Consider the following 25,921-nt stretch of genomic DNA (forward strand, 5'->3'; position numbering starts at 1 on the left):
TCTTACATCCTCACTCATGACTCTTACATACCCAACCACCCTCATTAAGCCTTTGACCAAACCTTATCCTATCCTCTCACACCCATCCTCCTTATGAAAAGTGTCACCTCCCTATTGGTGCTAAACAAGCACAATCCATGTGCTCCTCTTTGAGTGCATCCTAGCCCTGCCTCACCATCTTGCCATCCTTGCATCTTACCCCTCCATCCCTCAAGCCTCTTGCCTATAAATTGAACCCTCCTCCTTCACTAAATTCAATCCATCCTCCATTGCAATGTTATAATGCTATTTTGAGAGCACAAACACTACCAAAATACCATTATAATGGAAAATCACTCCATGACTCCATTGTTGAAACCATGCCCCCTTCACTCCATCCATCCATCTAAGCTTGAGCTACACATGTGAGCATACATATTTCAATCAGGGAAAAATCTTTCATATCATGTGTTATGCCATTAGGAGCCTGCCATTCTTGGTTTGCTTCTTTTTTTGGTGATAACCCTCGGTCCTATCTTACGTGTTAGCTTGCTTAGTATTGTTAATGCTTTCATTTAATAGTTAGTATTCATGTTACACTACTAATCTAAGTGATACATTTTTGCATGCCCAATGGTAAAAATGTATCACCTAAATTAGTAGTGAAAATTTAATACTAACTATTAAATGAAAGCATTAACACAACTAAAATGAGTAAACACTTAAGATAGGACTGATTTGTTATCACCACAAATGGAGGCAAATCAAGAATGGTAAGCTCCAAATGGTATAACACAATGATGCAATAGATTTGTCCCCAATTTAAGGTATGTATGCTCACAAGTATAGCTCAAGCTTATATGGATGGATGGAGTGAATGAGGCAAGGTTTCAATAATGGATTCATGGGGTGATTTTGCCATTATAATGGTATTTTGGTAGTGTTTGTGCTCGCAAAATAGCATTATAAATTTGCAATGGAGGATGGATTGAATTTAGTGAAGGAGGAGGGTTCAATTTATAGGCAAGAGGCTTGAGGGATGGAGGGGTAAGATGCAAGGATGGCAAGATGGTGAGGGAGGGCTAGGATGCACTCAAAGGGGAGCACATGTATTGTGCTTGTTTAGCACCAATAGGGAGGTGACACTTGTCATAAGGAGGATGGGTGTGAGAGGATAGGATAAGGTTTGGTCAAAGGCTTGATGAGGGTGGTTGGGTATGTAAGACTCATGAGTGAGGATGTAAGAGCATTGAAGGCTTTGTGGTTGGGATAAAGTTTTATGGTTGGGATATTTTGAGGGAGGAGACTTTGGTTTGTCTTAGGAAAGTCTTAAGCTCACGTAGGGAATGTGATAAGGTTAGGGGGGGGATTAGGCTTGGGTTTAGGATTAGATTAGGGATGTTAGAGATGTGCAAATGGATGACATTCATGAGGGTGGGCGAGTTAGTGGCTAAGCTAGGTTAGTATGGGTGGATGGGGTGGATTAGGCTAAATGGAGGATTAGGGATAGGTTAGGGGTTATTAGATTTGAGGGCTTTATTTATCAAATGGACTTATTTTAATAAATGAGGGTTTTGGAATTAGATAGGAGAATAGGATTTAATTGATAAATAATAGGTTATTTGATTTATCAATTAGGACTATAGATGATTAATTAAATTAATTAGCTAGGGGATGGCAAAGGATTTAATTAAATAGGAATTTAATTAATGATGCCTTTAGAGATAGTTAAATAGGATTACCGAAGCGGTGTAATTAGATTTAGGTGTCTACATTTTGCCCCTATTTGACATAGTGTTGAGACAACACTATTTCAAAGAAGTTCGAACATAGACGACACGAGGAAGATGTTTTAGCAACAAGGTTGCCTCAGTCTCGGATAAGAAGAGGAGAGACTAGAATTAGAGATGCTCCCTCAAGAAGGCGGTAGGGAGAGAGAAGACGATCCTTGATGGCTTCTTGAAAAGAAAAAGAAGTCAAGAGGAGCAGGGAGACTCAGAGTGGAAAGAGAAGGGGCAAAATTAGCTCAAACTCTCACTACAAGAGAATGATAAAGGGGAATTAGATGCACAAGAGGAAGCAAGCTTAAGATTTTCAGGGAGGTGGGAAGGGGATGAAGGAGTGGAGTGTTATAAAAGGAAACTAGGAGGAGGGGAGGGATGATGGGATGAAAAAGATGATGCAACAGGATTTCAAGGGTGGGAGAGATGGAAGATGGGTTTTGAAGATCCCTAGGATGAGGATTTGTGGATCTCGAAAGATGAGGCTTGGTGGATTGATTTGATGGGTGGATCCCTAAGACTAAGACTGTGGATCCCTAAAGCTAAGAGTGATGATTGATTTGGAGAGACAATTGATGCACAAGTGAGGGTGGGAGAGATGGATGCTAGATATGGATGGGGGATAATGGAGATGAAGGGAATGCATTGAAGCTTTTTTGAGCAGGGGGATACTTCAATGAGAAGTACCACCATGTAGTTGAGCACTAGATTTTCTATAGGACTGTTGGTTAATTTCCAAGGTTACCAAGAACATCAAGGCCTTTTCACCAACTATCCAGAGGACTGACTCAAATAGGCATGCAAGGATTGCCCCAGCATCGCACATGAATCCTAGAGGAAGTAGTGTGAAACCGACTCTAGGTAACTCACAAGCAGAAAAGGAAAACAAACAAAAGACTTGATCAAGACCTTGCACTCGAATTGCCCCATTTGTAGCACACCATGATATAAAAGATCATGGTGACCGTGAGGAGGGAACAACCCAAATCACTTGGAAGAGTTACGTTAAGAACCAAACTTGAAATCTAGAAAAGAAAATAAATTGAAAGAAAATGTAAATCCATAAAAAAGTTAACCTTTTTCCAAAGAGATCGATAGGACTGGATACTAACGGACCAAGATCGGACAAGAGGAAGGATGCATCCTACAAGGATCTATCGGTAATATCAAGGACTAGGATGAGCTGGGCAAGAAGTACTCTTTAGGACAACATCTTGATGACAAGGGATGTCATACAAGGATTCGCTAAAGCACTTAACCAAGGGAACTACAAGTTGTGATTAAGCAGGAACTGATGCAAAGAAATGAGAGGTATACAATGGGACCAAGATAAGGACTAAAGTACAAGGAATATACAACTAACAAATCAAAGGATGTACAAGGGATTACCATACAAAAGCTCATCATGATAGTATAGTGGTAGGAAAGATAAAGATGAAATGTTTGGGATGAGAAGATAGTGGATGAAAAGCTTGAGATGGGAAGGTAGAGGAAAAGTGTGGGATAAGGAGATAGAGGGGATATAAAGCTCAAAAGGAGAAGATGGTTTGTGAAAAGCTTAAGATAGTGGGAGTAAGAAGCTCAGGATGAGGAGATAGCAGATGAAAAGCTGCTAATGAGAGGATAGTGAATGAAAAGATGAGGATGAGGGATAGATGAGGGCTAGATACCAATGACAAGGGATGTACCAGGTGATGGAAAGATGGAGGTAATGCTAGGAGATGCAAGGATAGTCGAAAAAGGGAACAATGGATAGAGGGAGTTGGGTAGAGGAATGCAAAAAGATAAGGATTGATGGAAAGATGGACATGACATGGTCTCCGAGGAATAAAGTGCCCCTAGTTACAATATGCTATTCAAGAGGATTTTTATGAGGGATGTGGTAGGATTGAATATTGGTCAACAAGAGGATGAGGGAGATAGATGGAAGCTAGGATGTGAAAGGTGAATGAGGTAGAGGATAAGGAGGATGGGTGGATGAGGCCAATGGAGGGATTAGATGGATGAAAGAATGGGTAGATAAAGGATAGGTGGATACAAACTTTGATGGAAAATGGATGTCAAAGGGATGACCAAAAGCATGTATCTAGTGGTGGACTTTATTTCTATCAAGATCCAAAAGAGGATGATGGGTGAAATGGATAGGATGTGGTTGGTATGGTGGTATGAGATGGGTGTGATGTGTGATGGAACATGCCCCCAAGTGTGTAGAGCATTTGGATGAAGGGATTTATGCATGATGCTTGTTTGCCAAGTTTTCACCATGGTACTTGTCCAAGGTGCCTGAATTGCCAAGTTTTCACCATTGGATGATTTTTTTTGTTTTTTGTTTTTTGTTTTTTTTTATTTTTTTGAATTTTTTGACTTTTTTGATTTTTTACTCATAGATGTTGGTAGGATGGATGGAAAAGGATGGGATTGAACAAGTTGAATGGGGGGTGGGATTTTGGTAGATAATGGATGTAAAAGATATAAGGCTTGTGGGTAAATAGATGAGGAAAATGGAAAGATCATCATTGGCACACACCTTGAGAGGGGATGAAATAGAGGGAAAGATGGTGTTGAGTGAGGTTGAGGAGAAAATGGAGGAAGAGAAAGATAAGGACTAAAAGTAGAGTTGGAAGATGGAGGATGGGAAATTTAGGATAAGAAGCATATGGACTAAGAGTGGGTTGGGGGGATGAAGGATGAATATATGGGGATTTAGATAAAGGATGGATGGATGAGGCTTTTTGAGTAGCATGAATGGATGCCAATTGAGATTTTTCTTTGAGATGCATTTCTTTTTATGAGCATCTTGGGTATCCACATGATTTTTGACTTTTTCAGCTTGGGCCTTTGTGGCCTCTTGACTTTTTCTTTGATTGGGATCAAATGTTTCTCTTCTTGAACATGTATTTTAAAAGGGACATGTTGAGACTTAGATTTTTGTGAACTTTTGGATTTATGCTTTTTGATTTTGGCATCCAATATGCTCTTATTAGCCATGGTATGGGAACAAGAGCATGGATGAGCTGGAGGGATAATGGATGGAGTGATAGGGTTTAAAAGTTGGAAGGGATTCAAGGGTGAGTGCCTTTGATGATATAGCTGGTGGATTTGAGGGGATGGAAGGATAGATTGGAACATAGGATATGGATGGATATAATTGCTCAAAATGGATGAAGGAAATGAAGGATATGGGCCTAAAATAGATGGAAACAGGGAAGGCGCAGGTCCCAAAATAGATGCGGGAGATAAAGGATTCATATTAGGTATATAAGGACCCAAAATGAATGGAAAGGGTGTGGGATTTAGATAAGGGATATATGGACCCAAAATGGGGGGTTGGAGATAAGGAGTAGGATAAGGGCCCAAAATAGATGCGAAATAAGATGGATGGGAACTTTGGGGTGGAGATGGGAGGACTTGCGACCATGTAGGAATAGAGGGGATGCCAACATCTAGAGATACATTTTTATTTCTTTCTTCAATATGATGTTCATTATTTGGAACACAAGACGTGAGTCCATTATTAGCTAAAGGAGTTGAAGCTTCATATATGATAGTTAGTGTTTCTTCAGCAGATCTATCATCATGGATTATGGGAGATGTATGATCATAGAAAAAAGGGGATGGAAGGATAGGATCTGATGGATCTTGAGATGGAGTAGGTGTGATGGTGGGATTCAGATATGGAGGGGATGGTAAAAGTGGATCATGTAGGGGAATAAGTGGGATGGCGAGATCTTCTATTATGTCGAGGGATGTTTCAACATGCTTTTGGACAAGATCATGATAAGAATGGATGGGAGTGGATGGTATGATAGGAGAAGGATGGATGGTTTCTTTAAGTGAGGTAGATGGATGGGTAGGAGGTTCTACAATGGGGATGGGTTGATGGGGGATGGGCTTAGCAGGTTTGTTACATGGGATTTGGGAAATACTAGGAGGAGGAGATGTGGATGGGATTTGGAGGGATTCGATGGATGGGAGGTAGGAGATGGAAGGGGTTTGATAAGTGGGGTGGATGTGATAGGGATAGTAGCGATAGGTTGAGGTAAGAGGAGTGATAGGGGTGGGAGATGGAGTTACTTTGGGCTTCCTTGGAAAATTCCTTGGAGACAATTGTGTTGGACTAGGAGGAGTAAGGGGATTGGGGTGATATGTTGTAGAACTAGGATTGGTTGGAGGATTTGGAAATGGGTTTGGAGGATATTGGGATGGTGGATTTGGACTAGGGATGCAACTACTAGAATTGTTCTGGAATGGTGGAGGCTGGGAGATGAAGGTAGAGGAAGATGGAGATATGACTGATGTATAAGAGGAATATGTGGGCACAATATAGGAAGGAGGTAAGGATGAGGATAATAATGGATTTCCCTTGTCAAAGGCATGGTAAGGAGTACTAGTGGGTATGTTTGGAGGAGGGATGGAGTAGTTGGGAGGAATGTTTGGATTTTAGGGGATGTTGGGGGTAATATCTCTAAGGCTTTCAATATATCCATTGTAGTCGACAAGATCATCATCATCATTGGAATAGGATGAGGTGGGAGAAAAGGTGGGATGACCAAACTCATCATAATAGGATTGTGACATGATGTTTTAGGGATGAAGAATCAACACAGAAGTGCAGATTAGGATAAGTTGGGAAGCTCAGATTTGGATTTGGATTAAGCTCAGATTTTGGATTGGGTTTGCAAAGATTTCCTAGGGAAAGTCAAAGCTGCATGACAAACCTTAGGAGGATTGGCTGGAGATTCTTGGCTTTTCTGTGGATGGAAGACTTCAAGGGTATGCTCTCAAAAAGTGAGAGTTTTTCTTTCCTATACGTTGGATTTGGTGGTGGCTGTGTCAACTTGAGGATAGACTAATGATCCTATGTGCATGACACGAGATTGACCACTTGTGGATCCCAACCTTTAGCTCAAGGTGATGAGGGATACAAGTGACAAAACTGGATTACCCTAGAAAATGCTTTGTTAGAGGGATAACCTTGGTGAGAGTGGTTGATTGGTAGGATTGATTGGATAGAAAACTCGGGCAGAGTGACAACAACTCTTTAAAGGCTTGGGTGTGATTTTGGATTGGGTTGCTAGCTAGCTGGGGGGGGGGGGGGGGGGGATGATTTTGATGAACCTTGGATTTGGGATTGTTCTAAGGCAAAGAACTAAGGGAGCTTGGATGGTCTTCTGATGATGCATTGACTAGGCTAAGTATGCCTTGAGCTAGGAGATTTTTGTTTTTCTAGGATTTTGACCAAATTTGGCAAACATTCATTCAAAATATTTGAACAAACAAGCAGACAGAAGTTTGGAGCAAGCACGTCAAACACACCAACATCCTAGGAAGCTTTCTAAAAGGATGAAGTTTGGTTTAGCTAGGGAGTCCTCAATATACGTAAGGTACGTGAGGCCCATATCCATAGATGAAACCAAAAAGATGTCACACAGCCAAGGGGACCGGTAACCCACTTCTCCTCTTTCACTTCTGAAGGGTATAAAGTTCCTTGAGGCTTAGCCCGAGTGACAAAATTTTGATTCCAAGAGAGGTGTCTTTGGATTCACCTCCTGATCTTTATACGCCGTCAGAATGCTGGATTTGAGGTCATCCCAAGGTGTGATGAAATCCCCAAGCATGCCTCCTAAAACTAAAAACAAGGTTTTGGACCCTAGTCTTATGCACCCAAGATGACCCGCAAAGGCGACAAGGGGAGAGAAGATTCAGATGACCTTTGGCTAAAAAGCAGAGTTCTTTCACCAATTGATTCTTAGTTTGTCTGATCTATTGAAAACACAAGTGATTAAGATATAGATTGTTAATTCCAACTTGACAACATCATCAACATAATGGAAATCTAGAGATCGTCAACATAAGAAATGTGAGCATTGTTGAAGTATGTCAAAACCATACAAGGTTCATTGGTTGTTAGGCATTCAAGATTGAGTGAATTCTTTTTAAAACCCAAAGTTGAAATGTGAGGTATAGCAATGATTAATTGATCCTTTGGCATTCAAGATTGTGTTTGTTGTTTTAAGCATGCATTCCAATAAAAAATTGATTTTAATCCATGGCATTCGAGAGTGATTTGAGCGACATGCATTCAATGAAAGATGTTTTTAAACATGCAAGAAAAACCTACAAAATAAATGATTAGGTTTGTTAAGATGCTCCAACCTGCAATGCTACAAAAAAGTGATTTGATTAGTTACCCAAAAATTTCCAAAATCAAAGCTTAACTATGGGAATTTTTTTTAAAACTTTTTTTGTTATTTTTGATATACATAAAAATGCTTAGAATGGTCCATGTCCTACGGAACCACTAAAAGTCAAATTTTGATTTATACTCTTTTAAAAAAAAAAAAAAAATAAAAAAAAAAAAATATATATATATATATATATATATATATATATATATATATATATTTATTATGATTATGATTTGATAATGAGCATAAAGATATGATGATTAAACCTATAGAAAACAAGTTAGAATGAAACCTGCAATAAAAAAATTATTAGCATTTTGAGAAAAACAAATCTCACAGTGAACCCATGGGTTAAGAATGCATTCCCACAGGCACAAAAATGTGAGAACTATTCGCGAGAACGCGGCAAAGTTGAAGCTGAGTTTTGGTTTGCAAGGCAAGGCGATCCCACAAGTTAATGCAGCTATCCCCTAAGTTAATGCAACAATCTCACGATTGCGGGAATGCAAAAATAGTCAACGGGGATGCGGGATAGAAAACTGATGAATAAAAATTGAGGCCGCAAGTTAAAAAGTTGCAGAGCGATCCCACAAAACAACGATCCCGCAGGAAGATTTAGTAGCATTCCTGCAGGGGAATCTGTCAGCGAGTTGGAGAGGTCAACAAAAGGAATTGGTTTGTAGGTTAATGATGGCATTCCCGTAGGTGAATGTTGCGATCTCGCTGGTTTTTCTTGCGTTCCTACAGAAAAAAGATCGGCGAGGATGCAAAATTTGTTAAAGGCATGTGATAGAAATAAGTTGGTGATGAACTGCAAACTCGCAGTTGCAGGTTCACATTCCTGTCGGCGGATGGTCTCATTCCCACGTTGAGGGATCACATTCCTGGAATCACAGGCTTTCGAAAAAACATTGATTTTGGAGGTCTCAAAAAATGGAAAGCGATGAGATGGCCGAGAGCACGATTTCCAAAAGGTGACCTGCGTACCTACAATAAGATCAGCAAACCTAACACAAAAACCTACAAGCAAACAAGGTTAAATTTGTTAGTAAAAAAAAAGGTTAAAACAAGGTTAAATTGAACCAAATGCGAGGTCCCATCGAGCATGCCAAAATGTATCACCTAAATTAGTAGTACAAATTGAATACTAACTATTAAATGAAAGCATTAACAAAACTAAAATTAGTAAACACTTAAGATAGGACCAATTTGTTATCACTACAAATGAAGGCAAACCAAGAATGGTAAGCTCCAAATGGTATAACACAATGATATAATAGATATGTCCCTGATTTAAGGTATGTATTCTCACAAGTATAGCTCAAGCTTAGATGAATGGATGGAGTGAATGAGGCAAGGTTTCAATAATGGATTCATGGGGTGATTTTTCCATTATAATGGTATTTTGGTAGTATTTGTGCTCTCAAAATAGCATTATAACTTTGCAATGGAGGATGGATTGAATTTAGTGAAGGAGGAGGGTTCAATTTATAGGCAAGAGGCTTGAGGGATGGAGGGGTAAGATGCAAGGATGGCAAGATGGTGAGGGAGGGCTAGGATGCACTCAAAGGGGAGCACATGGATTGTGCTTGTTTAGAACCAATAGGGAGGTGACACTTGTCATAAGAAGGATGGGTGTGAGAGGATAGGATAAGGGTTGGTCAAAGGCTTGATGAGGGTGGTTGGGTATGTAAGAGTCACGAGCGAGGATGTAAGAGCATTGAAGGCTTTGTGGTTGGGATAAAGTTTTATGGTTGGGATATTTTGAGGGAGGAGACTTTGGTTTGTCTTACAAAAGTCCTAAGCTCACTTAGGGAATGTGACAAGGTCAGGAGGGGGATTAGGCTTGGGTTTAGGATTAGATTAGTGATGTTAGAGATGTGCAAGTGGATGGCATTCATGAGGGTGGGTGAGTTAGTGGCTAAGCTAGGTTAGTGTGGGTGGATGGGGTGGATAGGGCTAAATGGAGGATTAGGGATAGGTTAGGGGTTATTAGATTTAAGGGCTTTATTTATCAAATAAACTTATTTTAATAAATGAGGGTTTTGGAATTAGATAGGAGAATAGGATTTAATTGATAAATAATAGGTTATTTGATTTATCAATTAGGACTATAGATGATTAATTAAATTAATCAGCTAGGAAATGGAAAAGGATTTAATTAAATAGGAATTTAATTAATGATACCTTTAGAGATAGCTAAATAGGATTATCGAAGTGGTGTAATCAGATTTAGGTGTCTACAGCCAGCATTAAAAAAGAATCAATTCTTCATATCGACTTAGTGCCTACCATTGATGCAAATTTGATATAATAGTGTGGAATCTAAAATTACCTTATTTCAACTATGGTGGGCCCATGCATTCCTTCCCTTGGTCACCATGTCACATGCTATAAACATTGCACAACTCTTGATGGCAACTTGGCAATAGTTGTTGATGAAACTTTGATCTGACAATCCCAAATCTTTGTTTGCCCTTTTCTTAAGTGCTTTTCCATGTCATATGTGATTTGGCAATACTTTGATATGCTGGAAAATCACATATAATATTTTAATCCCTTTCACAACACAATAAAATTGAGTCCTTTCATGTATTGATTTTTCCAGTAAGGCGCCTTGTTGCTACCATTGTAAATCCTTGTTTTTCTAGTCATGACATAGTGACCACCGCATTTTAAAAAAAATTTGGCACAAGAAAAACACACGTGTTCTTAATTATTGCCCATGTATCACAATGATTATGTGCTAGATAAAAAAACTTTTGGAACCTACCATTCAATATAACTGTTGCCACTTTTCATCTTTTTAGGCAAGGCATTATGAAACTTTGGTGCCAAGAAATATCACACATTTCCAACGTTATTACTGCAATCAATGCTTCTAGCAATGCATCATAAGCATATAACCTCATCAAAAATAGAAAAACTTTATGACACCTATCCATTTGTTAGTTTCATGCTTTTTGATTTTCATGGCAAGGCGCTATGTTGTTATTGGTAGGATTCATGCATTTTCTTGTCATGATATAGTGACCTCCCAGACTTTACCAAAACTAGTGACAGAAAATAGAGCACTTTCCAACTAGTCCCTTTCTTCGATATTGACATTTTTGACATTAATCTGTCCATCAAGAACTTAAAAATAACAAAAAATTGGTGCCTTTTTTTTGGTTTTTGTCACTGTCTTTATGTTTTGTGATGGTTGCCATGTCACATATGATAAAAAACTTGCAACTTTGTTATGTGACATGATGACCACCATAGATCTAGAAGAGATGTGATGGTAGGAAAAAATTTAGGAAGAGGAGACTGAAAAGAAAGAATTTTAAAAAGGTCTCTCGAAAGAATATTCCACTTTCAAATTTGATTCGTCCACTAAAACCCTTTTTTAAAAGAACTGTATGACCTAACAAGTTTGCTTGGGGCACAAAAATTAAAAGAGTTTCACCTAGTTTTGTTTAAATGAAACTTTGCACAAACCAAACCCTATTCTATAGGAAAACAAACTTATCTAATTTTTTACTTGTAGAAAATCAGACCACCAGGTGCTAGAAAGATAAGGGTGGAAAGAGGAAGAAGATAGTAGAAAAGGGAGATCAAGCATAGGCATATCCATGGTCCATAGAGGGTATTATGAAAAGGAAGCTAAAAGGTCTTAGAAGGAAAGTATATCCATTTTAGGATGGTATATTTAGCCCCTACTTTAGTGGGAGTATGAGTTTCCTCAAACTCTCAATAAAGTAGAGTAATAACAAAAGAGAAAATCTTATCATGATTTAGGAGGAAACCAAATCATCAAGCTCCCAATAGACTTGAGTCTTTATCACATCCAAAATCATAATAAGAGAGATAAGAACTACAAAAAGGGGTGAAGTTATTCACCTAATAAGGTTTTTGTCCTTTATTGTGAACCACACAAGAAAAAAGAAAAATGAAAGGGGGAAAGATCTCCACAAAAGAAAAGGGGATGGAATTGAATGGTCTAGAAAGTGTGTGTGGCATGCTAGTCAGTCCATCAAGGGATTCAAATTCAAGGGAAATCCATGTCCCAAAAGGAAGAAATACAAAGTGACCTAGGTATAAATATTTGTGTGTCCTTAACAAATCATAACAAGATTGGGGTTCCTAGACTATTAGTAGTCAAAAGAAGGGTCAAAAGAAGGATCAAGCCCCCCACCAAGCTATCAATGTTTAGAAGAGATCTAAAAGAAAAGAGACCAAGCCCTCGTAAATGATTCTTGGAAATTAGAAGGAAAAAGAGAGAGGGGATAAACATGAAATAACAATACATAGATTTGGGTATACCTTAGAAATCATACCAAGCACTAAAAGCTGAAGTACTTTATTAACTTATACATAGAATCCATATTTGTATTCCATTGACAAAGGATGAGCAGAGTGTATGCCCCCATGTTAAAGACATTACAAACACCTTAACAAGACTAATGGCCTTAACAATTTCATACATGCATCCAATGAATAATGTTTCCACTATGACATGCCCCGAGAAGAGAAACATATGAAGGGAAAAGAGTACATGACAAAAAGAAAGATCACAAAAGGGATCTACTAACTTTGGGGTTAGTAAGATCATATGATAATATGTAATATTTTATCAAGTATGAAAATATCATCATTTGCCAAAGGAGATAGAATTATGACACAATATAGAAAAAGACATAGAAGAGCTATGAAGAAGAGTCATTTTGGGCCCATAACACGAAGACCAAAAATAATCAGTGCTACCATATCATAAGTGGCCAAGAAGACTACACAAGATCACTAGTATGAATAATAGCACAACCATGGCATCCATGCAAGCACATATAGAATAAAATAGATACAAATAAAAGAATGTGAATGAAAAGGTGATTACTTTTCCTCTTCAGCTCAATGAAGCAACAAGGATTTTCTAAAACAATCAAAAGATAATACATAAAAAAAAACACATGGGGGAAAACACAACACAAGAACACAAATACTACTATGATGAATAAAGTCCACATCAAGCATTTTGTGTTCCCCCCACCTATTTTGGTTTGAAATGCTAGGGGAAGGACGGTGACTTGTGAGAGGAATAATATCCATTATAGTAGAATCACAATAAGTTCTAAGAAAGGACATTGGGAGTCACTATGCTCATTACTAGGAGTGATTGTAAGCTACATAGAAAGCATGTTAGAAAAATCACTATCCATATCAATTAAATCTTCATCAGTACTATCATCTAAAGATCTTTCATATTTAGATTAACAAGATCTAAAATACAAAGCTAATCATCATGTTTATCTATATGCAAAATGTTACCTTGTTTAACTTCCTCCAAAGGCTTACACAAAATTTGAAGGTAAAGGTTGGGAAGAAGAAAAATGTTGAGAAGCAAGAGAATGAGTTGTGGCCTTGGCTTGATCTTGATGATTCTTGTGATGTGGACGGGAATGTTCATTACAAATAGTCTTACAAGATACAATAGAAGGATTACGATCAAATACCATAGGTTTTGAAGAAGGAACACCAATGAGTTGAGTAGATGTAGAGGGAAGAATAGGCTCATAAGTAGGAGTAGTAGGCAAGACAGGTGTAGGTGAACAACCCTTAGGAAGACTTGACCACATTATCTTAGCTAATTTGTGTTGTTAATAATTTCTATAGAGATGATTAGGATGAGTAGGTGGTTTTTCAAGATGAGATGACCAAAAATCAATTTCAACACAATCTCTAGGACATGATGTTTTATAAAGAGAATGATTAATAGTAATAATGTTTCCATCACAAGGAAATTGAAGGCATTTATGAATAAGAGAATCTACATATTGCATCGAAGAAAGCTATGGAATACCAAGGTTAAATTGAAATTGATTAGAAGTAGGTATAAGAACAACATTAGTAAAAATAGATCTCCCTAATAAAGTAACCTTCAAAGTAATAGAACCTTGAGGATGATAGAGAAAATCATTACAAGTTTGAATCCATATAGGAGTAGAATGATAAGTATCTCTATTCAACCCTTTGTTCAAATGGTGTTTTTTAGTGACAACATTCATAGAAGAGGGACAATCAACCAAAGTTCCATGAGAAGAAATATGAGAAAATCTACTAGTGATGTAAAGAGGACCATTAGGTGCCTTCAACATATTAGACTAACTAAAGATAATATTAGGTGTCTATTCAGGTTTAGGTGGAGAAGAAATCAAAGGTTGAGGTGCTAACTCAACATAATTATCCACATGATTTGCTTCTTGTATCTTCTCATCATAATCAATATGATGATAAGAAGAAGACAGATGATTAATAACATTCATTGAGTGAGAAGGTAAAGGATTAGTCTAAATATATAAATTTTGATTAGGTGGCACAATATACTTATTTATGTTATTAACTTGAGGATCAACATATATAGGCTCCTTAGAATCAATAAGGTCTTGAATAACATTCTTCAAACCATAACAATTTTGAGTATCATGACCTAGTTGACAATGATATTCATAGAAAGCATTTGAATCAAAGGACTTAGGAAATGGTTTACTAGGATCAATATGACAAATAGGAGGAAGATAAAGAACATGAGCATGAATCAAATTACTCATCACCTAACACAAAGGTTCAAATAGTTGAGTATATTGATGATTAGGAGGAAATACAAAGGAAAAAGTAACCGTACCTCAAGACGTAGTAGCCACTTGATCATCAACTATATTTGTAGACTTGATTTTAATGAAATTGTTAGGTTTTAGAAAACTCATTTGAATTTTTTGTGGCATCACTATTATCATTAGAAATAGGAGCCATTTGAGTAGAGCTCTTGATTTGACTCACTTGTGATTGGTAATAGTGAAGCACTGCACATAGGTGTGAAAAGGAGGTATACCTGGTAAGGAGAAACTTATGCCTAATGTATTTTGTAAATTAGAAATAAATATATGTTGAATATCATGATCAAGCAAAAGATAATAAATTTGAGCATACAAATGCTTAAATCTACCAATAAATTTAGTAACTTTCTATTAGAATATTTAGAATAACTAAGAGTGGGAGTGAATCAATTATCCAAGGTCTAGATGTACCAATTGAACAAACAATCACTTAAACAACTTTAGATCTTATCATTCCATAGCTCAGTCTTTATTGTCAACTTTTAGTAACATCAACTAGCTATCCACTATCCTAAATATAACAGACTTGCAGAATGTAAACATTAATTAGTAAAACACCATAAAAACATCCACACAAGTTTGACAATAGGATTTAATGTGGAAACCAAATTTAGGAAAAACCACTAGTAACATGTCACCAATTTCCTGTTCTAGCATTAATTATCCAATTCATCGATTATTATCTTCAACACACTTTCCATATCCCAAGAAATTAACTTAGTCATATGGAAGTTACAATTTCTCATAAATTGTTAAAATATTGATCCTCAACCAACATTGTGTTCTGACACTCAGTCATCACTGTGCTACTAGATCATGACTAAATTTATTTCTTGGCACATAATGTGTCACTCAGTTGATGCTGATGCTTGATCAACAATAATTTTTCTTGACTTTTTCTGGCTCTTGGGAAACACTAGCATCACTCAACATATACTTCAAGTTTCTTAATCTTGTACTCTATTGCTCGGTCAAGCATATGCATTTCATCTGTCTTTGATTACTATCATCTGCACTTGCAACATGATTTAAAAAATCACTTTATCTTATCAAAGTCCAACTAATCATGTGTTCATCTATAGTTTACTCTTCATAAATCAATCTCTCCTCTAGATACTTTTGTTATGAACAACTTGTCAAATCCTCTTCATTAATCAAATAGATATGACACTTAGATCATATAGAAAACTATCTCACCAATAGGTTTGACATCAATGAAAACATAACAATTATTCCAATTGTAGTTTCCAATAATCTCCCTCTTTCGCATTGATGGAAAGACCTATAGTTAACATGCAATCCAAAACATGTATTATCTTGAGCAAAATCCTCAATGTACCAGATCTTCATTAATATTCTTAGTTTCATTTTGATTCTTATCTTTGTAACTCTGATATGCAACACATAATCTCTTTCTACTATATCACATCTCGCAACACCTCTAGTGAGTCTTATGAACTCCCTCTTAGTAATCTATCCCTCTTTCATGGATATCTTACTTTCATTATCTCCCTATGGATATCTCTCCCTCTCTCTTACGGTAACAACTTTCAATATATCTCCCTCTTTGACAACAATGACAAAGACATTTCAAATCATGCATCTTTGCATGTTGATATCTTCATGATAGTTCACAATTCATCTTCTATCATCTTTGTAGGACTAATCCATCATTCTATTCTACTTCTTCATTACTACCTTAGACAACTCCTAAAGTAGAACTATTTGCATCAACTTGTAAGATAGCCTAATCAACACATTTGATGCATAGCACCATCTTTTCTTAAGAAGCTTTGTCTGGGGGAATCACCCCTAGTTTACCTCTAAGATATTAACGAGCATCTTTAGGTAAATCTTTAGTGAATATATCATATATTTTCTCTTTAGTCTTCGCATACTCTAGTTTTACTTCTTTGTCTTAAACTAGCTCTATCAAGTAATGATACTTGATAGCAATATGCTTTGCCTTTGTGTGCATCACATGATTCTTTAATATGTTAATAACACTAGTGTTATCACAATAGATAACCACTAGATTTGTGATCTCTTCCTTCATACCTTTCAAAAATTGCTTCATCCATATGATTTTAAACAATTCACTACTAATGCCACATATTTAGCTTCAACTATTGATTGAGAAATTCTTCTTCTTTCTTTTCCATGAAATTAGTCTCTTTTCTAGAAAGAATGCACCTTCACTTGTGCTCTTTCTTTCATCAATAATTACTACCTAATTAGAATTAGTAAATATCTTTGGTTCAAACTTTTCATTCTTCTTGTAATACAATCCATACTCTTTTGTTCCTTTCAGATATCTTAGTATTTTTTTTACCACCATCATGTGATTTCATTTAGGACTTGCAAAAAATCTTGCAACTATCCAAATATTATTACAATATCAGTTCTACTATGAACAACATATTGTAGTTTTCCAATCATTGATATGTATAATGTTTGGTTCACATTAGTAGAATCATTTTTCTTAGATAATTTTTGTCTAGTGACCATAGGTGTACTAACTAGTCTTGAATCTTCCATTCCAAAAGTTTTTAGTATTTCCTTGATATATTTGGATTGAGTAATGAAGATACCTTGCTTCATTTCATATACTTATAAGCCAACAAAGAATTTGATCTCACCAAAAAATTGACATTTCAAAATTCCTTTTTCATTTCATTAGCAAATGATTTGCATAATTCTTCCTTGCCTCCAAATATGATATTATCAACAAAAATTTTAGATAGAAATACCTCATTGTTTTTTCCAATCTTGAAGTACATATTACTATTATCATTTGTTCTTGAAAAACCAATCTTCACCAAGTAGCTATGCAGTATTTCATATCATTATCTAGGGGCTTGTTTCAAACTATATAAAGCTTTGTGTAGCTTGCACACCATATTTTTCTTGCTAGGATCGATAAATCATTCAAGCTTCTGTATGTATAATTCTTCTTCAAGTATCCCATTTTGAAATGTAGATTTGACATTCATTTGATATACTTTAATTCCTTTATAAGAAGAATACGCAAGCAATGTTATAAGTCATAATCAACACATTCTTCTTGTGCATATCCTTTGCATACCAATCTAGCCTTGTTCGTTCTAACTTCACCATTTTCGTTCAACTTGTTCCTAAATACCCACTTTGTTCCAATAATATTTTTATGTTTGGGTCTAGGTACCAGTGTCCATGTTTTGTTGTTTTCAATTTGTTCATTTTCTTCATTCATTTCTTTTATACAATCCTTATTCTCCAAAGCATCTTTCACAGATTTGGGCTCAAACTCACAAAGTAAGCATGTATCATTTTTGAGTCTTTTTTTATCATAACAATAGATTATTTATCTCCAATTATTTGTTTAGGTGCATGATGTATTCTCACACATTTTTATAATATAGGTTGTTTTCTTCTTTGTTCTTCAACAAGTTCATCTTGAAAAATGATTTCAAGCTCATTATCTCTCTCAGGTTTAGGTTTAGGTTTATGTTCTACATGCTCAACATTTTCTTCCTAAAGTTTGACTTCCTCTATCTATGACTTGACATTATTTCCTTGTTGCTCAACACCCATTGTATGTTTCTTGATAACTAGCTATTGCAAATTGACATTCCTAGTTTGTTGTAGAATTGCAACTTTGTTCTCTTGTTTAGGTGGGGGTTCTAGGAGTGCCTATCATTCACATACATTAATGAACTATAATCTTTAGGTTTTTTTTTGCATTCAACTTCACTCCTTTTTATATACTCATCGACTTTTACATTTTCACTTTCCACAACTTTGTTAGTGCTAGAGTTCAAACACATAATCTTTTTTCTTAATGGAATAACCTAGAAACATTCCTTCATCACTTTTAGCATCAATTTTTCCATGTCTATTATCTTTAAGTATGTAACATTTGTTTCCAAAAAATTTGAAATACTTTACATTAGGTTCATACACATACCATAATTCAAAAGGTGTAACATTTGTACCTTTCTTGACTTGCACTCTATTCAGGGTATAAATGATTGTACTTACAACTTCTCTCAAGTATTTTTCTGACACACTTTTCTCCATCATCAATGTTCTAGTACAATCAATGATTGATCTATTTCTTCTTTCAACTATCCCATTTTGAGGAGGGGTCTTGGGTGCTGACATCTTTCTTTTGATTCCTTTTTCATTGTAGAATATATTAAATTCATTGGAAATGAATTCACCACCTCTGTTAGATCTTAAGAATTTCAGACTCTTTCTTGTCTCCTTTTCAACTCTTGCCAAATACCACTTAAATAACTGAAAAGCATTAGAGTTTTCTTTAAGAAACATCATAGCCAACATTCTAGAGTAGCCATCAACAAATAGAATGAAATATTTGTCTCCACAATAGCTTTGAACACCAGTAGGTCCACATAAGTTAGTATGAACCAATTCAAAATTATTATTTGATGAATATGTCATGTTCTCAAAACTAGACTTTTTAATTTTTCCCAATTGACATTGTTTATACATAGCATTATTAGGTTTCTTCAATTTTGGAAAACATCTTACTCTTTTCATTTTATTAATGCTAACCAAATTGTCAAAATTTACATGACATAACCTATTGTGTCATAACCAAATATCTTCATGTCGTGCAAACAAACATGTCTCATCAGATAAATCTAGATAGAGTTTGATTGCCACTTCCAATTAGTTTACCATCAACACTCAAATAGTTTGGCCTTTCTATGATGGAATTCAACTCTATAACTTGATTTGTTTAACTCTGAAAGACTCAAAAAATTATAGTTAAGTCCTTCAACCTAATAAAACATATCACATTTAATCTTATTAGTCAATTGTACTAATCCTTTACCTTTCACAAGACATGAAACATCATTACCAAATTTAACACAACTACCCTTGTATGGTCCAATATTCTCAAATTTACTTCTATCACCAGATATGTGATTTGAACAACCACTATCAATTATCCATCCATCACTTTTATTCACATAAGAGATTAATGCAATTTTCTCATCTTTATTAATATCTTCTTTCATAGCAACATTGACTACTTTTTCATCATTACTTTTAGATCAGTTTCTTCTTCAACAATATAACAAGATTTCTGACCTTTGTCTTTGTAGTCATTGTTCTTCTTTCTATCTTAGTCATCTCTTCTTCCTTTGTATTTTTTTTCCTTTCTCTCCATGAGGCCTCACCCTGACTTGTCATAGCATGGATATTTTCTTTACATTTTGATATTCAATACCTTGATATTCTAATAGTTATTTGAGACTTAGATGGATAGTGGATTTTCTTTATCTATTAATTTTGATTCTTCAGTAGTGTTTTACATTGTTATATTCACTAAGAACCTATTCTTTTGTAAGAAATGTTCGAACATATATGGATGCAACTTTATGACATGACATTATTAGATTTTGATGCAATGCAAAATGTTCATTTGATTGTTAAGATTTCTGCTTTATAGAAAAATGTTAATTTGATTATGATGCTTTATGAAATGCAGATGAATGGTTAGGATATGTAGATAGATGTTAATTTGATAATGATGACTTATGACATGAAGATTTTAATATCTTAACATTTTGAGTGGAATAATTGAAGACTAGGAATGGGAATCTAATTTGATTTGCATTAATATGGATATTATTACTATATATGCACTTATGTTGTATATGTTTATTTGACTCCTTAGACTATTGATGCTCAAGTTTGATGTGCAGGAAAAAGAAACCATGGAAATTTAATAGGGAAACAAGGTATAGACACATGTTTAAATGACTCTACCAAGGTGAATCTTCGTAAGATTCGTAAACCTCATTGTGATGTGTTTATTTTGTAAATGTGAGATGTATGTGTGTAGTATGCATTTATGAATGTGTCATGTGTGATGTATAGTGTGTTTGTGTGTGTCACTTGACACTTGTGCTTGTTATGTGAAATGACATATTTTTGGATGATGGATCATGTGGCCACCTTATTCTGAGTTAAATGCCTTAATTGAGAAATGTGATAAATTTCCATAAATTAGTAAAGAGAACAAGGTTATCACCATGGAAAAATTTGGAATTTGAATTACCTAGCATTGGGAGGGCCATAAAGTAACTCTATGGTGAATTTGTGACAAAAATAAACCCTACCCATGTTAATACTATAAGTTAGGAGGCTAATAATGACCTCTAGGGTGCCTAGTAGACCCAAGAGACCTCAAAAAAATTGCATTCTTTATTGAACCCGAAAATGAGGATATATAGAGGCATGGCTAAATTGGAAACTCACTTGGTCACTCTCTATCTTTAGAGACAACTAGGGTTTGGAGGAAGAGAATAAGGAGCTCTACTACAACTATCCATTGCCATTTCTTTGAGTGAGGTTGCTACCTTTGATCCATGGTGTTCTTCATTTTTCATGTAGAATAGGTGTGGTGTTCTTCATTTCATGATGAATTCTTGGTGTATTGTAGTTGTGTTTGTGGGAAAAGATCTTGTTTGAGTGTTTCATGTGAAAAAGTATTGTGTGAATCCTTGAATTTTTCTTTGTTTTCATGTTATGTGATTTGTGTAATGGGTGTGAAGCATCACTCACCATTGGGAGGGAAGAGATGCTTGGGTGAAGGGGTTAGTTGGGCTCACACATGTAGTTGAGGAACACTCCCATGTGTGGAGATGATTATATATGTTCAATGGAATGTGTTCATCTTGTTTACTTGCATTTTGGGAGGTATAAGGAGGTGTGTGGAAGGGAAGTTATTGTAAGCCCTGAAAGGGCATGTTGATAATGAGAAGATGTGTATATTATGAATCATAGCTTTGGAATCCTCCTCATGGTGAGAGCCCACCTTCACCCTATACTTGATTCATTTGTTGAATCTTTGTGCAAAGCTTTGGGATGGGATGTGTTGTAATTTATTGTGTTAAATCTTGTCATATTATTGTGAATATACATGGCATGTGAATGTGTAGTATGTAACCATTTATGCCATGTTTCCCCGAGCTCAGTGGGTGGCCTCCTTGAGGCCTAGGTTGGGAGGTGAGTCTCCATGGTTCCCATTTTGTCTCTCTTGCAGGTATCTACTTGAAAATCTTGGAAGCTTGACATCCATGAAGTTTATTCTTTGCATAGGAGAAGACTCTTTATTATTGTGTTAGAAATGGAGAGATAAACTCCACTTGTTATGTGAAGCAATTTGTATTTGTGGAGGTGTAGTTATTGTTTTCAACTCATTTGTCCTTAGAGAGAGAGATTTGAATAATGTATGCATTCAAATGGTCCTTCCATTGTGTATATGATATGATGATTCTCTCATTCCATTACTCTTTTGATGTTGTTGCTTTAGCAATACTTTGAATGGGAATGTGTTGAAGGAAAGAAACTGTATTATGTTATACCCTAAAAGAAAGCACTAAACATTATCATTTGATATCTTTACCACCTCAAATTTCATGAAAATAATTTAGTTGCTTGATGTTCAGTATTGAATTTGAATTAGATGTAAGACATGTAATTGATAACAATGGAATTGTAGATAGCTTAAATTATGAAAATTGGATGTCACTAAAATATATTGAGTATTTGAGGTTCATGAAATTTTAGTTTCAAGGATCTCATTAAGTTTCATATTAGTGTATCTCATAATTAGAATTTGTTAATTATATGATAGTTGTTTTATGTTATACTTGCTTATTAGAATAGGAACTTATAATACATAATGCAATAATAGACTATTTCCAATTTAAATTAAATAATCATAGGGATTACATGGAAAGAACTAGACCAAATAGTTAAGCACATAGACCTATAGATGCATTTTCATGTTCTGGAAAATGTATGGGATTCACTAAAAAAGCTTCTCCCAATGATGTAGACAATAAAATAATATTATTAAAATATAATAATATATCTTCCTACCAATAACATATCAAAAAAAACTAAGACCATATCACATTAATTTTTCCCTATACAAGCTAGCCAACAAAATCTAGTACCTTGATAGCCTACCCAATATCCCAAAGCCCAAACAAATAAAATAAATAAAATATCTTTTCCAAAGTTTAGTGGGCAGCCTCCATAATAAATGGGACAAGATTGTTGATTTAAAAAAAGAAAAAGAAACCATGATTAAATCAACACAAGTCAAAAAAGGCATTAAATGTTCTGACTTGGCCATGAAAAAAGGGTGCTAGCCCATTTTCCACCTTTCCTTGTGACCCCATCTCGCTAGGCATTAAATGTTCTAACTTGAGTGTAAAGAAGTTGGAAATTATTGCCATGTTGACATGAACCTGGCAAGTGTTAGCAAACCTACACTCATTCTAGACACCTTGTTCTTTGAAAACTTGCAAGATATTATATACACTCCCTTTCTATCCTTACAAGTACACCAAGAAAAGGATTCCTATCTATCAGTAATAATGACTTGGTGGGAAATCGACTTATGGGATTTGGAGATGTTTTAGAATTAGGAAAAAAGTACATATTTTGACTTCATTGAAAAGGAAACATAGTAATAGTAATAGATCTAGAGTTAATGAAAATTATGGAAACTATCAAAGTAAGATCAATCAAATCTATGGAATTAACAATCATTCACAATGCCTAGAAATGAGAGGAAGCCGTGGTAATATGGCAAGTAAGTTGGGGTTTAATTTTATAATGCTGCCTTGGTACCCACAATGGGACTGATGATAATCGACTTAAATGTGGTTGGTGGGGAGGAAAATTCCTAGGAATTGAATTGGTAGAGCATGGAGACTAATTGGATTAAGGGTAAACTAGGGATATTTTGTTGAGAGGTGGTTTTAGAATGTTTAAGTGCACGCGGACTTAGGGCCCGTTTGGTTGCTGGAATACAACCAGAATAGGAATAGGAAATTAGAATATGATTTGTATTCTTTGTTTGGTGTGTGGCATAGGAATAAGGAATAGGAATACGTATTCTCATTTTAGCCCCAAAATGAGCTTTTGTCCATTCCAAAAAATACTTGTAATTGGAATTTCTATTCTTGCATTCATTTTCACTTTCTCAAATTTGATTAAATTTTCAAATTCGCTTTGACCTGGGGTGAGTGCGAGAACTTTGTTTTCAATATTTTCAAATATTTTATTTATTTTCCAATGGCACCAATTGCATCTTCAAAAATATTTTCAAACAGCGCCGATTGCAAGTTAACCCCATTCCAATTTATGCTTGCATAACCAAACAAGGGATACACAAAATTGGATTGCATTTTTCCATTCCTATTCTTCATTTTTCATTCTCATTCAAATTTTCTATTCTAATTCTCAATTCCTACGCTTGCAACCAAACGGGCCCTTAGGCTTTTTGAATTTTATAAGATGGTAAGATAGTATGGTTAGGAAGGTGTGTAGTTGTTATAGTTATGATTGATTGAACATGGGTAGTGGGGAATGTACATTTAGATTTTAGTTATTTTGAGTATGTTTGTATATGGTTTATTAATAATATTATGGGTAATAGTTACTTATTATTATGATTATAATATATTTGAATTAATTGTAAATATTGTTATAGAATAATTGTTAAGGGTTATATAGGAAGATGGGTAATCAGGATAGACCATAGTTGATCTGGTTATTAATTGAGCATTATTGTATTATAGTAGACTTAACTTATTGTAAAAAATAATAATAATAACAATGATGTAGCATTCAAGTTAAAAGATGTATATTAGATATGGAAGACTGAGGTATTTTAAAAATTATAATAATAATAATAATAATAAGAATAATCATAAAAATAATGCTAATATTGATGTAATGGTAATGCAATATTAATGAAAATAAATGATTAATTAATAAACCAATTTTCTTTGCATCCTAGAATCTTTCTACTCAACAACAATACAAATTGAGTTTGTACTTGTACATTAGAATGTTCTGTATTGGGTGTAGTAGATTAAGAGCTCACAACCATTATACCCTATTTTAGTTTTGCTTTTAGTATCTATCAAATCAAGTAACCACCACCAGGGAAACTTGAAATCTAGTTCCAAGTAAACAACTTCGTACCATTAATATTCTTCATCCCACCTAGTTTAAGGATTGATTAAATTCTTATCTTCATTCTCCTCATCAAAAAAAAATCTAGTTTTTTTTTTTTTTTTTGCCATGTAAAATAATGGGCATGACACTCTCATCATTGTCTTCTCTTTTAGGACATCTTGTAGTAATATGACCAACTTTTTTACATGGAAAATATATTATAGGAAGTTTACTTATATTTTCCTTTGCCTCTTCCAAGTCTTCTAGCCATCAATGCCTCAAGTTCACCATCAGAAGTATCACTGGTACTTTTCATATATTTTCCTTTTCCTTTCTTACCAAGAACCAATTGTGATTTAAAAGAATATTTAGTAGTAATATAATTTTAATTATCAAAATTAGACATCTCAAAAGTAGTAAGTATACCAATCACACCTTCTAGAGGTAGGGTGTTGCCTAGAGTACATCTCAGTTCTTGTATTGTAGAAACCCTAATAGAATAAATAGGAAGTAGAGTTCTCAATACCTTGCTTATTAATATATCATCCTCAATCTTTCCATTAGCACCTCTAATAGCATTGACAACCTCTTTTATTCTTGCATAGTACTCAACTATATTCTCACCTTCTATCATTCTCATTTCAACAAATTTTCCTCTCAAGCTTTTTGATTTGGATCACATGAAATTATCATCTCCTCCATATATGGACTTCAATTTATCCCAAATTTCCTTTGCATTCTTGTAATCTTTTATGTCATGAAACTCAGCATAGCTTAGGTTTGAAGCAATATCCAACATTATGTTCTTACTTTTCTTTCAATTATTGAGCGGTTAGAGGGTCTGTTGTTGTATTTAAATATGTATTGATCTCTAAGCCTATGTTTTCTATTAGTATCCAAACACTTATTCATTTACTAGGAAAGATTAAAAGGTCATCACTATGATTGAGTTATCTAGTAAAGGACAAGCATACAAAGCTTATACTAAGTGGGATAGTGATTGCCAAGTATTCAGTAGAGATCGAGCAGATGAACAAGCTAAGAAAAATAGTTGAGATCGAGCATATTGACATGTTATCAAGTGTTGAGAAAACATGTATATAGAATATAATTAACAACATGAAGGTTTATGCATGACTGAGTGTCAGAGCATTCAAGTTTGAGTAGTTCAGTTTTGATATATAAGTTTATAATTGCACAAAATTATATGTAAACCATTTTGGATGACTTTTCTATGATATTTAATATTTGTAGAGCCAGATAAGGAGGTAATTACATGTCATTACAAAAGGTAAAGACCCCAAGGTGTATAATTGAACCAATG

The sequence above is a fragment of the Cupressus sempervirens genome, chromosome 9 (genome assembly GCF_028749045.1).
Source record: "Cupressus sempervirens isolate cs-2001-9-10 chromosome 9, ASM2874904v1, whole genome shotgun sequence".
NCBI lineage: Eukaryota > Viridiplantae > Streptophyta > Pinopsida > Cupressales > Cupressaceae > Cupressus > Cupressus sempervirens.